Source organism: Leptodactylus fuscus, chromosome 2 (genome assembly GCF_031893055.1).
Source record: "Leptodactylus fuscus isolate aLepFus1 chromosome 2, aLepFus1.hap2, whole genome shotgun sequence".
Taxonomy (NCBI): Eukaryota; Metazoa; Chordata; class Amphibia; order Anura; family Leptodactylidae; genus Leptodactylus; species Leptodactylus fuscus.
This window is the reverse complement of record NC_134266.1, coordinates 151,187,363-151,204,954: the sequence shown is the minus strand read 5'-3', so window position 1 is coordinate 151,204,954 and position 17,592 is coordinate 151,187,363. Positions and strand designations below refer to the sequence as shown.

General features: G+C 45.0%; 1 protein-coding gene across 1 annotated transcript in view; it reads right to left on the bottom strand.

The window, feature by feature from the left end:
- Nucleotides 1-17,592, bottom strand: part of LOC142195260 (S-adenosyl-L-methionine-dependent tRNA 4-demethylwyosine synthase TYW1-like) — a 119,716-nt gene that overhangs the window by 77,372 nt on the left and 24,752 nt on the right. The gene's annotated exons all lie outside the window — the stretch shown is intronic.

Here is a 17,592-nt window from a genome sequence, read left to right as displayed (position 1 = left end):
AATAATCATAATGCCCTAATTGCAAGAAAAACACTCCTCATTACTCTGCATAGGGTCAGAAACTGACCAATAATATGTATTCAGGAGACAAAAAATAATAAACACATTCCTAGAGCATATTGTTATCAAGGAGGCAGGGCCACAGGTATAATGAACACAAAGAAAAATATACTGGAAATAGGTCTACATCAGGAAAGAACTCTAGTCTTACCCATAATAAATCATTGTGATGTGAAGCAGGATCACGAAGTGTCTGTTGTCAACCCGACGCGCGTTTCGGCACGCTACAAAGTCTTCTTCCGGGGGTGGAGTTTGTGTGGGACATAAAGGGCTTAAATGTGATTCGTAATAGTAAACCCAACCATTCAGATACTCCCAATCTAATCACATGATATACCTAATAGTACACGGACGTACCCAATATAATGATGGCGTACAAATAAGGAGAAGGAGGGAGACGCATAAGTGATATGGGTGATCATGTGACGATACATTCGGCGTTGAGTGTCTACAACCATCTGGTTTTTTCCAGTTTTGTGTTTCTACAGTCTATGCAAAGATGTGATTAGTTAAAAATGACTTTTCCCAATGATAGAGCGCCTTTAAAGTGTACCTTCAAATGTAAAACTACTTCTCATAAATTAATAGTACAGGTGAATACAAATGTTTATACAAAATGTGAAATTACAATAACTCTGAATCTGATGACCTAGCCCCAGATTTATGGGACCCTGCACAGATGCTGAAAGCAGCTCGTGGGGGGGGGGGGGGGGGGGGTTGGGGTGCACATGCAGAACTTATTCAAGTCACCTTGGGCCACTACTACAGAGCGGATGATAATGCTGTGCCACTCCTATTGCTTTAATAGAGGCAGTGCTGTACATGTTTCCCATGCCACCAGGGGAGGTGGGGGTGGATTAAGAGAAACCAAGGAACAGGTCAATGTCAAATTCCTCTGCACTTTCTACTGTGTCAACATAAGTGCCCTGATTACTAGAGTTGCAATACAAAACACACTAGATCCCACTATAGTCAGTTGGGTCCCTTGAGAAGTGTTCGTGTCAATCATTATAATTGTCAGACCCTTTTTCCCTGTGCAGATGGGGACCCTAAAAAAAGACTATGAATGGGATCTGATGGGTTTCTGCCAGTTCTATAATGAAACCAGTGAGAAGAGAAAGTCCTCCTTGCAGAACTTTTCTCTTTAGGCGTAATCTGCGGAACAGTCCAACGCAGATGTGAACTTAGCCCGAACGAAACAATGACCTCATTTTTGACGGGTTTTACTCACACAACATCTGTAAACACAGAAAGTCCTTCCCACTTGTTTGTGTTTTCACTTTTTTTAGACGTTTAATAAACACACACTTTTATCCCTTGCACATTTTAAGCTGGGATCTTTGTTTTACCCCAGAGGCACATCCTAAATATACCAAGCAATAACTATAATATGGAATGTACAGTACTGCCAGTAGTCATAAGGCCACAATTCTTTTGATATACAAACAAAAAAATTACAGCACATGTTTCAGTAAAAGAAAAATAATGGGCGTTTGCTGTGCTGCGCAGCCAGTTTCTATATATCTAAGTTATTACAGATTTTAGAAAAAAAGTTTGCCAATGTTTTATAATATGCAGTCTTTGTATTTCAGCAAAAAGACATCTCTGTGATGGCTTGAAATAAATATTTGAAAGTGTTAATGTTTCACTATAAATCCACAGGAATACCAAGCTCTTCCTAGTTTACTGAGGTACATGATAAATAAACTACAGAACAGCTCAGAATCTATCAAGACGCAGAAAGATTCTCTGCTGAAAAATAAGTGTTTGAGCATTTCAAAGTCATAATGGTCATCCCCCAAATAGATTCCCCAAATATAAATTCTCATATTTACCCCCTTTCCCGAGCCAACAGGTGTACGCTCAATAAAACTATGCTCAGTTTTCAGCACTTTCTGGGATGAAAAAATATAAAACGTTTCCGTTTAAAAAGCTTTTAACTTGTATTCACAATGAGAGAATACTCTGCAAGAACCTAGTACAAGTTGAGCATATTTATCATGCCTTGAACACTGGTTTTCTGGCATTAAAATTCACTTTTCTGCGCAGATTAGCATAAAAACAAAAAAATGCAGCTCTGCTCAGTATTCCCCACTTCTCTGAAAATGGGGCATGGTGAGGAAATGTATCATTTATGCTGGAAATTTGATATAAATGATGAGGGAAATGCTGCCCCCTCCAGCGCACATTCCAGCAAAAGGTGGGCGTCATTTAAACCCTCCGCTGGGTTTAGTTTAATTTTTTGCCAGAGATAATGTATGCCATAGTATAGATTACAGATGTCCCCAGCAAAAAAGCACTGCAGTTCAGGGTGGGTTCACACCTGCGCCCGGTCTCCGCTTTGTGGGTTTCCGTCTTCTGCCTGAGAAACTGGGCAGGAGACGGAAACCTGCAGAGATGAGACCGGGCGCAGGTGTGAACCCGCCCTTAGCTGTATTTGCTTGCTTGTAAATGACGGCAATACAGACGTAGATCAGTTTCTGGAAGCTGGTACCTTCCCACATGCTCTCCCAGGCTAACAGAACATTACCCATCCGCTTGGTGTGACATGCTCCAGGAACACTCGTTCATTCGACGCATTTTGGATAATCAAGGAAGGAAACAGTCAATTTCCACTGTACTTTGAAGTCTTCCATCACATGAATACATTGGGCAATGCCACATATATAAGCTGAAGTCTCATTTGCCATAAAAGGCGGTCAGAGTGTACTGTACCCTGTGCTTATCAATGAATGTATTAGATGTGTAACAGAACTACAAAAGACTCATTGGCTGGTACGGAGACCCGCAAATACATCTGTATTCATTCATTTCATAAGACTTTCCTACAGACCTGGTTTACAGAAACCTTGAGTTTCCATAGAAACAGAACAATACTTACAAATCAACCAAAATTACACAGTCTGTTGGGGATGAATTCCAGCACAGTTTCTTTCGAACACTTTTCTATCATATAGGTTTTAAACACACAAAATACAGAATATAGTGGAGTACATTCTAAAACTATACGCAATATGGCGCTATCAAGAATAGGATCACAACAGATAAGAATCCTAGGGTAATCAAATTCACATTTTAAGATGAAATTGGGGGGAAGGGGGTTTGTTTTTTTAAATAAAATATAAGCAACTCTGGAGAGAGTACTATTGTACCTTCTAATCTCATCTGTGTTCAGGATTGTGCCATGTGTCAGCCCCTCCTGTGACTACACTACATATACTGAAAACAATCATATCAGCAACTTTACATATATCTATAGTACGAAGCAAGATAGAAAAGCTTAAAAAAAAAAAAACAGGAAACAAAACGTTTGTAAACAGCGGTATACTAGAGATGAGCGAACACTAAAATGTTCGAGGTTCGAAATTCGATTCGAACAGCCGCTCAATGTTCGTGTGTTCGAACGGGTTTCGAACCCCATTATAGTCTATGGGGAACATAAACTCGTTAAGGGGGAAACCCAAATCCGTGTCTGGAGGGTCACCAAGTCCACTATGACACCCCAGGAAATGATGCCAACACCTCTGGAATGACACTGGGACAGCAGGGGAAGCATGCCTGGGGGCATCTAACACACCAAAGACCCTCTATTACCCCAACATCACTGCCTAACAACTACACACTTTCCACATTCAAAAAAACCTCTATCAAAGTGGGAAAATACCTGGAAACCTTCTTTACTCCCCAAATGGATGGACACAAACCCCAATTTAAGCTCAACAAACAGTAACAACCACCCCTTTAAATCACGTTCCCCATGACAACCACAAATGGAATAGGCAATGGGAATTCCAAAAGCCCTCACCCTTAACTGTCATTTTGAGTGTGTGTGTGTGTGTGTGTGTGTGTGTGTGTGTGTGTGTGTGTGTGTGTGTGTGTGTGTGTGATGTGGTAAGACCTTCCAAAATTCACTTTTCTAGCCCTTAACATGAGCCCTTCCAAACAAAGTTACATGACCTTAAGCTGAGCTACCAGCAGAGATTGAGGCCCTTGGCATGAGTAGAGCCTTGCACCAGCAGTGTTTTTGGCACTTAGGGTGAGTTGAGCCTTGTACCAGCGTGTGTCCCTTAACATCAGGCGGGCCCTAAGTTCTGCGCTTTGCACAAAAGTTCCACATTAACTAGGCTGAATGGTACAAAGATTAGTAGGCCCGAGAACCAGGAACAGGTCTTGCAATGGCTGTCGGATAACGCTTAAAGCACATTGTCCACCAGCCAGTCAGCCTCTACCTCCTCTTACCCAACAGTCTTGTCCTCCTTCCACCCAAAATTCCCAATCTTCTCAGAACAATAACCCCAACTGTCCCTGCTCCCCAGAGCTGTTCTCCCTTCCTTTGACTGTACCGCAACCTGCCCCTCCATTTCGCGATTCCACGGACCTAACAGACGAGTATCTGTGTCCAGATGCTCAAACACTAGAGTCTCCTCCATTCCATCTCCGGTCGATTTGGTGGCGGATGACCAGCAACCCACCCTCATCGACGACGATGAGACGCAGTTGCTGTCAGGGCAGCCAGTTGACATGCGCATTGTGCAGGAGGAGGAGGCGAGACAGGAGTTGGAAGAGGAGGTGGTGGACGACGAGGACACCGACCCCACCTGGACAAGGCAGATGTCAAGCTGGGAAAGTAGTGTGGATGTTGAGGCAGGTGCAGCACCAAAAAGGGTAGCTAGAGGCAGAGACATGTCCAGAGGCAGAGGTCAGCTGCTTTGCCGAAGCCAGGCCAGACCCGGAATGTCCGAAGATGTTCCCTTTTGTACCCAGCCCAGAAAAACTCCCCCATCGAGGGCACGTTTCTTGAAGGTGTAGAGTTTTTTCAAGGAATGCGCCGAGGACAGATATAGTGTCGTCTACACAATTTGCCTCTCGAAATCGAGTAGGGGCCCTGAGAAGAGCAACCTGTCCACCACTTCAATGCACCGTCATTTGGAATCCAAGCAATGGAATCAGTGGCAGGCAGCAACGGCAGGACAAACGTCGCCCGCCGTTCATGCCACTGCCTCTGCTCACAGTGCTGGCGATGCACTCCAGAGGACGAGCCAGGACATCACTTCATCTGCCTCCGCCACTTTGTTGACTTCTCCCTCATCCTCCCCTGTTTCTGTCTTATCTCCTTCTCCTGCACCATCAAAGGCACCATCAGGCGCTTCTTTACAACAACCCACCATCTCTCATACATTGGAGCGCCGGCAGAAATACACCGCTAACCACCCACCCACGCAAGCCTAGAACGCCAACATCGCTAAACTGCTGGCCCAGGAGAGGTTGGCGTTCCGGCTTGTTGAAACTCCCGCCTTCCCGGACCTGATGGCAACTGTGGCACCTCACTATGCCGTCCCTAGCCGTCTCAACTTCTCCCGGTGTGGCGTCCCCGCCTTGCACCAGCACGTGTCACTCAACATCAGGTGGGCCCTTAGTTCCGCGCTTTGCTGCAAGGTCCACTTGACCACCGACACTTGGACAAGCGCCTGTGGTCAGGGATGCTGCAGTGCTTATCTTTAATGACAGGCAGGGTGAATGTGGTGGAGTCTGTTCCCCGGGTGCAAACTGGGGTGGCCTATCTCCTCTCCCAGGCCAAAATTCATGGCAGGAGTAGACTGAAACCCTACGACGCTGCAACCTCCACCACAGCTACTAGCGGCAAACGCTAAAACACTGGTGTGGGGAGACGTCAGCAGGCGGTGCTGAAGCTCATCAGCTTGGGGGACAGACAGCACAGTGCCTCCGAGGTCAGGGATGCCATCCTGGCTGAGATGGCATTTTTTTTTCCCTGCTACACCTGGGGCCTGGCATTTTTACGCCTGTGATAATGGCTGGAACCTGGTAGCGGCTCTGGAGCTTGCCAGCCTCCAACACGTTCCATGTTTGGCCCACGTCTAACCTAGTGGTGCAAAGTTTTTTAAAAACATACCCAAATGTACCGAAGCTACTGTTGAAAATGCGGCGCTTGTGCGCCCACTTTTGCAAGTGCACAGGAGTCGCTGCTAGCCTAAAAACACTCTAGCAAGGCCTACATCTGTCCAAACACAGGCTGTTGTCCGTCATTCACACACGCTGAAACCCTACAATACCATATCTTGAGCAGGGTGTGTGAGCTGCACAGACCTTTGATGGAGTTCCATCTACAAAACCCAAGGGTTCCTCAAAGTCAGCAACCAAAGTTTCTGCACCATGAGTTTCCAGGGGTGGCAGAGTTATGGCTAGGGGAAGAGGCATGGATAGGGATGATGTCTAGGGGCAAAAGCAGTGTGGATGTGGAGGCAAGCTAAGCAGGAAAAACTGGGGGTACAAGCTAAGGCATGGACTGGGGTGATGTCTAGGGGCAAAAGCAGTGTGGATGTGGAGGCAAGCTAAGCAGGAAAAACTGGGGATACAAGCTAAGGCATGGACTGGGGTGATGTCTAGGGGCAAAAGCAGTGTGGATGTGGAGGCAAGCTAAGCAGGAAAAACTGGGGGTACAAGCTAAGGCATGGACTGGGGTGATGTCTAGGGGCAAAAGCAGTGTGGATTTGGAGGCAAGCAAAGCAGGGAAAATGGTGGCTAGAGGCAAAGGGATGTCCATAGGCAGCAAGGGCAAAGATGCAAAACTCTCCCGTTTCAAGAATTTTCCTGACTTGTTTCCCCACAAAACATTCCTGGGAGGAGGGCTGAAACACCACCCTCCTCCTCCTCCGCTGTTAGATTTACCCCAGCTACGAGCTGAAAACGCTGCAACACTGGTGTGGGGAGACGTCAGCAGGCTGGGCTGAAGCTCATCAGCTTGGGAGACGGACAGCACACTGCCTCTGAGGTCAGGGATGCCATCCTGGATGAGATGGCAATTTGTTTATCCCCGCTGCCCCTGGGGCCAGGTTTTTTAGCTTGTTGGAGGGCTCTGGAGCTTGCCAGCCTCCAACACGTTCCATGCCTGGCCCACATGTTCAATGTAGTGGTGCAATGATCTTTAAAAACATACCCCAAATTAGCTGAGCTAAGGGTGAAAGTGCGGCACTTGGACACCCACTTTCCCAAGTCTACAGTACCTGGAGCTAGCCGCAATACACTCCAGCAAGGCCTACATCTGCCTGAAGCACCTACTGTTGTGCGAGGTCACCACACGCTCTAACCCTAGATACCGTATGTTCAGCAGGGTGTGTGAGCAGCAGAGACCTTTGATGGAGTACCAGCTACAAAACCCAAGGGTTCCTCAGAGTCAGCTCCCTCACTTTCTGCACCATGAGTTTCCATGGGTGGCAGACTTATGGCTAGAGGCACAGGCATGGATAGGGGTGATGTGTAGGGGCAAAAGCAGTGTGGATGTGGAGGCAAGCTAAGCAGCAAAAACTGGGGGTACAAGCAGCCGGTGACATCATCACTGACAAGCACAGCTGTCTGTCAGCTGACAGGCTGACTTTCACCAAAATGAACAGACAATGGATAGACTCATCATATACATGTCAGTTACATGACAAATTTAGTGCAATTTGCAAGTCCAAGATGGTTTGGAGATCTGCGGAGAGGAATCTCACCACCTCTTGCGGGTGCCATCATTTGGAAGGCAAGCCCTGGGCTCAGTGGGTGAGAGCAAGCGCAGGATAATCGTCGTTTGGCCTGGCGGCCACTGCCTCTTCCACTGTTGACAGGGCTGGCGCTGCAGTCCAGACCAGGAGCCAGGACACCTCCACATCTGCCTCTGACACTTTGGGGAGTTCACCCTTATCCTCACCTTTTCCTGCCATTTCTCCTTTTGCCCGCGCCATCATGCGCCTCTTCCCAGCAACTCCCCATCTCCCAAGCCTTTCATTTCATGCTAAAGTACAGCGCAACCCACCCACATGCCCAAGGCTTCAACGGCCTCATCTCAAGAAATCTGGCCCAGGAGATGTTGGAATCCCGGCTGGGGGACACTCTGCCCTTTTTGGGCAGAGTGTCTACTGCGCCACCGCACTGTGCCGTCCACACCAGCACTTTCCCCCAAACATGAGGCGGTCCCTAAATTCAGCGCTTAGCCCTAAAGTTCCATGTGACCAGTTACGAATGGACAAGTGCATGCGGACAGGGACGCTACCTTTCAATTTGGGCACAGTGGTTGAATGTAGTTGAGGCGTGGACCGGGTCGCAAAATGTGGTGGCCTGACTTGTCTCCCCACACAACATTCCTGGGAGGAGGGCTGAAACACCACCCTCCTCCGCTGTTAAATTGACCCCAGCTACGAGCTGGAAACGCTGCAACACTGGTGTGGGGAGACGTCAGCGGGCCGTGCTGAAGCTCATCAGCTTGGGGGCCAGACAGCACACTGCCTACAAAGTGAGTCATGCCATCCTCGATGAGACGGCAATGTGGTTTTTGCCACTGCACCTGGGCCCAGGCATGTTGTCATGTGTGATAATGGCCGTAACCTGGGATTGGCTCTGTAGCTTGGCAGCCTGCAACATATTCCATGCCTGGGCCACGTTTTTAACTCATTGCTGCTAATCTTTTGAAAAAGGTACCCCAATGTTCCTGAGCTACTGGTGAAAGTGTGGCGCTTGTGCGGATAGTTTTTAAAGTGTATAGTTGCCGCTGCTAGCCTCTATGCACTCCTACAACGCCTGTACCTGCTGGAACAACGGCTGTTGTGCGACGTCTCCACACTGCTGGCACTAAACATATCATGTGTTGAGCAGAGTGTGTGAGCAGCACAGACCTTTGATGTAGTTCCAACTCCAAAACCCTCGGGTTCGTCAAAGTCAACTCCCTCAGTTGCTCAACCATGAGTGGCCATGGGTGGCAGACTTATGTGAAATCCCATCCCATCCATTGCACTGGACACGAAACATTAGCATGCGCTCAGCACAACTTCGGATATGGCAGATGCGTTAAGCAGGGTGCAGGGTACAACACAGACCAGGCCCGAGCACCAGGAACAGGTGTTAGAAATACTGCAGCATCTGCCATTTCCTTCCAATTTTGGGGTTTTGGACCCGCCACCGACTTGTCTGGACCTAAGTGGGGATCATGAGACACAGTTGCCATCAAGGCAAGCTGTGGTCATGTGCGGTTTGCAGTAAGGGGGCAGTGCGCAATTGGAAGAGGAGTTGGTGGATGACGAGGCCACCGACCCCACATGGACAGGGGTGATGTCTAGGGGCTAAAGCAGTGTAGATGTAGAGGGAAGCTAAATCAACAAAAAACCTGGGTAGAAGCAAAGGCATAAACTGGGGTGATGTTTAGGGGTGAAAGCAGAGTAGATGTGGAGGGAAGCTAAGCAGCAAAAACAGTGGGTAGAAGCAAAGGCATGCAAAACTCTACCCTGTTGGAAGACTTATTCCTAGGTCTGGAACACGTTAATGGCCCCCCTGGACAAATTACTGCCACTCAGGGGCCTAGTGTCACCAGGAGGGACAAGTATAGGCGCATGTTGTGGGAATACCTGGCCGACACCAGCTCTGTCCTCTCCGATCCCTCTGTGCTCTACAGCCTAAACTTATTTTCTCATCTTTTTTTCTGAACTGCACATCTCTTGCCTGCTTCCTTTGGGATCTTAGAAATGGTGGTCCACTTCCACAGATGGTAACTTCAATAGACAGTGTAACGGGAGTAGCTGAGGGATCGCTGTCTTAACCACTTTTTGGCACAAAATTAACTTCCAAAGCCAAATATGGTGCAAGTATATGATGCAAGGACACCTACACACCTATCTCTGACACATTGGGGAGTTCACCCTCATGCGCCCTTTTGGCCTGCACCATCATGCGCCTCTTCCCAGCCACTCCACATTTCCCAAGCTTTTCATTGCAGGCAGAAGTACAATACAACCCACCCCCATGCCCAAGCCTGTAACAGCCTCATCGATAAACTGCTGGCCCTGGAGATGTTGGTGTTTGTTTATGCTTCTGGAGACCCAGGCCTTCCGTCAGCAGATGGCAGCTGGGGCACCTCCCTATGCTGGGCCTAGCCGTTACTACTTCTCTTGGTGTGCTGTCTCTGCCTTGCGCCTGCATGTGTCCCATAACATCAGTCGGGCCCAGAGCTCTGCGCTTTGCTGCAAGGTCCACTTGACCACCGACACATGGACAAGCGCCTGTGGTCAGGGATGCTGCAGTGCTTATCTTTAATGACAGGCAGGGTGAATGTGGTGGAGTCTGTTCCCCGGGTGCAAACTGGGGTGGCCTATCTCCTCTCCCAGGCCAAAATTCATGGCAGGAGTAGACTGAAACCCTACGAAGCTGCAACCTCCACCCCAGCTACTAGCGGAAAACACTGTAACACTGGCATGGGGAGATGTCAGTAGGCCGTGCTGAAACTGATCAGCTTGGGGGACAGACAGCACAGTGCCTCCGAGGTCAGGGATGCCATCCTGGCTGAGATGGCATTTTTTTTTCCCTGCTACACCTGGGGCCTGGCATTTTTGCGCCTGTGATAATGGCTGGAACCTGGTAGCAGATCTGGAGCTTGCCAGACTCAAACACGGTCCACGCATGGCCCACGTTTTCCAACTTGTTGGTGCCATGTTTCTTTGAAACCTACACCATTGTGCCTGATATACAGGTCAAAGTGGGGCCATTTTCGTAAGTGAGAACTAGCCTCTGCTAGGCAGAAAACATTCAGAGCACACTCCTCTCATCTTCGCACCGTTGGCTGGCGGAGGAAGACGAGGGGGTTGGAGTGGCATCTGATGTCCCTATCCCACACGAGGCTAGAGGGTGCACTTCAGTGCATCCCATTGCTTCACCACAAATGGTGTGAAGGGGAGTGGAAAATGGAGGAAATGGAGAGTGACCCTTACAGTTGGGGCCAGCAAAGGCATGCCAAGTAACACACTGGCACACATGGCTGACTTCATCTTGGGTTGCTTTTCAACACATATTTCACATCATGAAGAACAAATAATACTGGATTTTTTCAAGCCTCGAACCCCGGTCTAGGTCTAATGTCTGTTCCTTTCTTATATTAGGGGAGAGGGAAAAAAAATTACTTCAGTGATACGTTTAGCGTACATAGACTGACTATTAATGTGTATCCCACTTAGTGTTGTTAGGGTTACACACCGTCACAACCTGGCTAAAGCTTCTATAGCTGTTAATAAAGTCAACATAACTTTACGGTATCCAAAAAGACAGCTGGTACCGACAGAGAGCAAGACAAATGTCACCCAAAGCTGTGAGCTCTGAACACCCACAGTGACTTTGGCGTCATCATCATTATAAGGGAGTGGGTGGTAATAAATAACTTGGCAGTGCCTAAAACCCAAAAAGCTTATACAACTATATTTACATTAAGATACACAAATGAAACTTTTCAGTAGCATGTCATGAGACAAGCTGATAAGCTCTTCCTTTGTGCAGTGCTATTTGAAAGTTAAACGCTGCCTTTATTTTAATTCTGGAGAAGGTGCAGACATTAGATTTAGAACATGTTGTCTTCATTGTCCAAATCCTCTATATAGGTAACGCGTTTTTCGGGCCGAGCTGTCTGGGAACGAGCTGGTGCAGCACTGACAACCTGGGTGAATATGTCAAGAGCCTGAGATGTAGGGTGAATGAATCCCCAAATTATTTGTGGAATTCCCAGTGAGACAATGGCACTGTATACCAGTATTAAAAATTGTGGGTGCACATAACCCCCATATATTCTTTGAATTCCCAGTCAGACAATGGCACTGTATACCAGTATTAAAAATTGTGGGTGCACGTAACCCCCATATATTCTTTGAATTCCCAGTCAGACAATGGCACTATATACCAGTATTAAAAATTGTGGGTGCACATAACCCCCATATATTCTTTGAATTCCCACTCAGACAATGGCACTGTATAGCAGTATTAAAAATTGTGGGTGCACGTAACCCCCATATATTCTTTGAATTCCCAGTCAGACAATGGCACTATATACCAGTATTAAAAATTGTGGGTGCACATAACCCCCATATATTCTTTGAATTCCCAGTCAGACAATGGCACTGTATAGCAGTATTAAAAATTGTGGGTGCACGTAACCCCCATATATTCTTTGAATTCCCAGTCAGACAATGGCACTATATACCAGTATTAAAAATTGTGGGTGCACATAACCCCCATATATTCTTTGAATTCCCAGTCAGACAATGGCACTGTATACCAGTATTAAAAATTGTGGGTGCACATAACCCCCATATATTCTTTGAATTCCCAGTGAGACAATGGAACTGTATAGCAGTAGCAAAAATTGTGGGTGCACGTCACCCCAATATATTCTTTGAATTCCCAGTTAGACAATGGCACTGTATACCAGTAGTAAAAATTGTGGGTGCACATAACCCCCATATATTCTTTGAATTCCCAGTCAGACAATGGAACTGTATAGCAGTAGCAAAAATTGTGGGTGCACGTCACCCCAATATATTCTTTGAATTCCCAGTTAGACAATGGCACTGTATACCAGTAGTAAAAATTGTGGGTGCACATAACCCCCATATATTCTTTGAATTCCCAGTCAGACAATGGCACTGTATACCAGTATTAAAAATTGTGGGTGCACATAACCCCCATATATTCTTTGAATTCCCAGTCAGACAATGGCACTGTATACCAGTATTAAAAATTGTGGGTGCACATAACCCCCATATATTCTTTGAATTCCCAGTCAGACAATGGCACTGTATACCAGTATTAAAAATTGTGGGTGCACATAACCCCCATATATTCTTTGAATTCCCAGTGAGACAATGGAACTGTATAGCAGTAGCAAAAATTGTGGGTGCACGTCACCCCAATATATTCTTTGAATTCCCAGTTAGACAATGGCACTGTATACCAGTAGTAAAAATTGTGGGTGCACATAACCCCCATATATTCTTTGAATTCCCAGTCAGACAATGGCACTGTATACCAGTATTAAAAATTGTGGGTGCACATAACCCCCATATATTCTTTGAATTCCCAGTCAGACAATGGCACTGTATACCAGTATTAAAAATTGTGGGTGCACATAACCCCCATATATTCTTTGAATTCCCAGTCAGACAATGGCACTGTATACCAGTATTAAAAATTGTGGGTGCACGTAACTCCCATATATTCTTTGAATTCCCAGTCAGACAATGGCACTGTATAGCAGTATTAAAAATTGTGGGTGCACGTAACCCCCATATATTCTTTGAATTCCCAGTCAGACAATGGCACTGTATACCAGTATTAAAAATTGTGGGTGCACATAACCCCCATATATTCTTTGAATTCCCAGTCAGACAATGGCACTGTATACCAGTAGTAAAAATTGTGGGTGCACATAACCCCCATATATTCTTTGAATTCCCAGTCAGACAATGGAACTGTATAGCAGTAGCAAAAATTGTGGGTGCACGTCACCCCAATATATTCTTTGAATTCCCAGTTAGACAATGGCACTGTATACCAGTAGTAAAAATTGTGGGTGCACATAACCCCCATATATTCTTTGAATTCCCAGTCAGACAATGGCACTGTATACCAGTATTAAAAATTGTGGGTGCACATAACCCCCATATATTCTTTGAATTCCCAGTCAGACAATGGCACTGTATACCAGTATTAAAAATTGTGGGTGCACATAACCCCCATATATTCTTTGAATTCCCAGTGAGACAATGGAACTGTATAGCAGTAGCAAAAATTGTGGGTGCACGTCACCCCAATATATTCTTTGAATTCCCAGTTAGACAATGGCACTGTATACCAGTAGTAAAAATTGTGGGTGCACATAACCCCCATATATTCTTTGAATTCCCAGTCAGACAATGGCACTGTATACCAGTATTAAAAATTGTGGGTGCACATAACCCCCATATATTCTTTGAATTCCCAGTCAGACAATGGCACTGTATACCAGTATTAAAAATTGTGGGTGCACGTAACCCCCATATATTCTTTGAATTCCCAGTCAGACAATGGCACTGTATACCAGTATTAAAAATTGTGGGTGCACATAACCCCCATATATTCTTTGAATTCCCAGTCAGACAATGGCACTGTATACCAGTATTAAAAATTGTGGGTGCACGTAACCCCCATATATTCTTTGAATTCCCAGTCAGACAATGGCACTATATACCAGTATTAAAAATTGTGGGTGCACATAACCCCCATATATTCTTTGAATTCCCAGTCAGACAATGGCACTGTATACCAGTATTAAAAATTGTGGGTGCACATAACCCCCATATATTCTTTGAATTCCCAGTGAGACAATGGAACTGTATAGCAGTAGCAAAAATTGTGGGTGCACGTCACCCCAATATATTCTTTGAATTCCCAGTTAGACAATGGCACTGTATACCAGTAGTAAAAATTGTGGGTGCACATAACCCCCATATATTCTTTGAATTCCCAGTCAGACAATGGCACTGTATACCAGTATTAAAAATTGTGGGTGCACATAACCCCCATATATTCTTTGAATTCCCAGTCAGACAATGGCACTGTATACCAGTATTAAAAATTGTGGGTGCACATAACCCCCATATATTCTTTGAATTCCCAGTGAGACAATGGAACTGTATAGCAGTAGCAAAAATTGTGGGTGCACGTCACCCCAATATATTCTTTGAATTCCCAGTTAGACAATGGCACTGTATACCAGTAGTAAAAATTGTGGGTGCACATAACCCCCATATATTCTTTGAATTCCCAGTCAGACAATGGCACTGTATACCAGTATTAAAAATTGTGGGTGCACATAACCCCCATATATTCTTTGAATTCCCAGTCAGACAATGGCACTGTATACCAGTATTAAAAATTGTGGGTGCACATAACCCCCATATATTCTTTGAATTCCCAGTGAGACAATGGAACTGTATAGCAGTAGCAAAAATTGTGGGTGCACGTCACCCCAATATATTCTTTGAATTCCCAGTTAGACAATGGCACTGTATACCAGTAGTAAAAATTGTGGGTGCACATAACCCCCATATATTCTTTGAATTCCCAGTCAGACAATGGAACTGTATAGCAGTAGCAAAAATTGTGGGTGCACGTCACCCCAATATATTCTTTGAATTCCCAGTTAGACAATGGCACTGTATACCAGTAGTAAAAATTGTGGGTGCACATAACCCCCATATATTCTTTGAATTCCCAGTCAGACAATGGCACTGTATACCAGTATTAAAAATTGTGGGTGCACATAACCCCCATATATTCTTTGAATTCCCAGTCAGACAATGGCACTGTATACCAGTATTAAAAATTGTGGGTGCACATAACCCCCATATATTCTTTGAATTCCCAGTCAGACAATGGCACTGTATACCAGTATTAAAAATTGTGGGTGCACATAACCCCCATATATTCTTTGAATTCCCAGTGAGACAATGGAACTGTATAGCAGTAGCAAAAATTGTGGGTGCACGTCACCCCAATATATTCTTTGAATTCCCAGTTAGACAATGGCACTGTATACCAGTAGTAAAAATTGTGGGTGCACATAACCCCCATATATTCTTTGAATTCCCAGTCAGACAATGGCACTGTATACCAGTATTAAAAATTGTGGGTGCACATAACCCCCATATATTCTTTGAATTCCCAGTCAGACAATGGCACTGTATACCAGTATTAAAAATTGTGGGTGCACATAACCCCCATATATTCTTTGAATTCCCAGTCAGACAATGGCACTGTATACCAGTATTAAAAATTGTGGGTGCACGTAACTCCCATATATTCTTTGAATTCCCAGTCAGACAATGGCACTGTATAGCAGTATTAAAAATTGTGGGTGCACGTAACCCCCATATATTCTTTGAATTCCCAGTCAGACAATGGCACTGTATACCAGTATTAAAAATTGTGGGTGCACATAACCCCCATATATTCTTTGAATTCCCAGTCAGACAATGGCACTGTATACCAGTAGTAAAAATTGTGGGTGCACATAACCCCCATATATTCTTTGAATTCCCAGTCAGACAATGGAACTGTATAGCAGTAGCAAAAATTGTGGGTGCACGTCACCCCAATATATTCTTTGAATTCCCAGTTAGACAATGGCACTGTATACCAGTAGTAAAAATTGTGGGTGCACATAACCCCCATATATTCTTTGAATTCCCAGTCAGACAATGGCACTGTATACCAGTATTAAAAATTGTGGGTGCACATAACCCCCATATATTCTTTGAATTCCCAGTCAGACAATGGCACTGTATACCAGTATTAAAAATTGTGGGTGCACATAACCCCCATATATTCTTTGAATTCCCAGTGAGACAATGGAACTGTATAGCAGTAGCAAAAATTGTGGGTGCACGTCACCCCAATATATTCTTTGAATTCCCAGTTAGACAATGGCACTGTATACCAGTAGTAAAAATTGTGGGTGCACATAACCCCCATATATTCTTTGAATTCCCAGTCAGACAATGGCACTGTATACCAGTATTAAAAATTGTGGGTGCACATAACCCCCATATATTCTTTGAATTCCCAGTCAGACAATGGCACTGTATACCAGTATTAAAAATTGTGGGTGCACGTAACCCCCATATATTCTTTGAATTCCCAGTCAGACAATGGCACTGTATACCAGTATTAAAAATTGTGGGTGCACATAACCCCCATATATTCTTTGAATTCCCAGTCAGACAATGGCACTGTATACCAGTATTAAAAATTGTGGGTGCACGTAACCCCCATATATTCTTTGAATTCCCAGTCAGACAATGGCACTATATACCAGTATTAAAAATTGTGGGTGCACATAACCCCCATATATTCTTTGAATTCCCAGTCAGACAATGGCACTGTATACCAGTATTAAAAATTGTGGGTGCACATAACCCCCATATATTCTTTGAATTCCCAGTGAGACAATGGAACTGTATAGCAGTAGCAAAAATTGTGGGTGCACGTCACCCCAATATATTCTTTGAATTCCCAGTTAGACAATGGCACTGTATACCAGTAGTAAAAATTGTGGGTGCACATAACCCCCATATATTCTTTGAATTCCCAGTCAGACAATGGCACTGTATACCAGTATTAAAAATTGTGGGTGCACATAACCCCCATATATTCTTTGAATTCCCAGTCAGACAATGGCACTGTATACCAGTATTAAAAATTGTGGGTGCACATAACCCCCATATATTCTTTGAATTCCCAGTGAGACAATGGAACTGTATAGCAGTAGCAAAAATTGTGGGTGCACGTCACCCCAATATATTCTTTGAATTCCCAGTTAGACAATGGCACTGTATACCAGTAGTAAAAATTGTGGGTGCACATAACCCCCATATATTCTTTGAATTCCCAGTCAGACAATGGCACTGTATACCAGTATTAAAAATTGTGGGTGCACATAACCCCCATATATTCTTTGAATTCCCAGTCAGACAATGGCACTGTATACCAGTATTAAAAATTGTGGGTGCACATAACCCCCATATATTCTTTGAATTCCCAGTCAGACAATGGCACTGTATACCAGTATTAAAAATTGTGGGTGCACGTAACCCCCATATATTCTTTGAATTCCCAGTCAGACAATGGCACTGTATAGCAGTATTAAAAATTGTGGGTGCACGTAACCCCCATATATTCTTTGAATTCCCA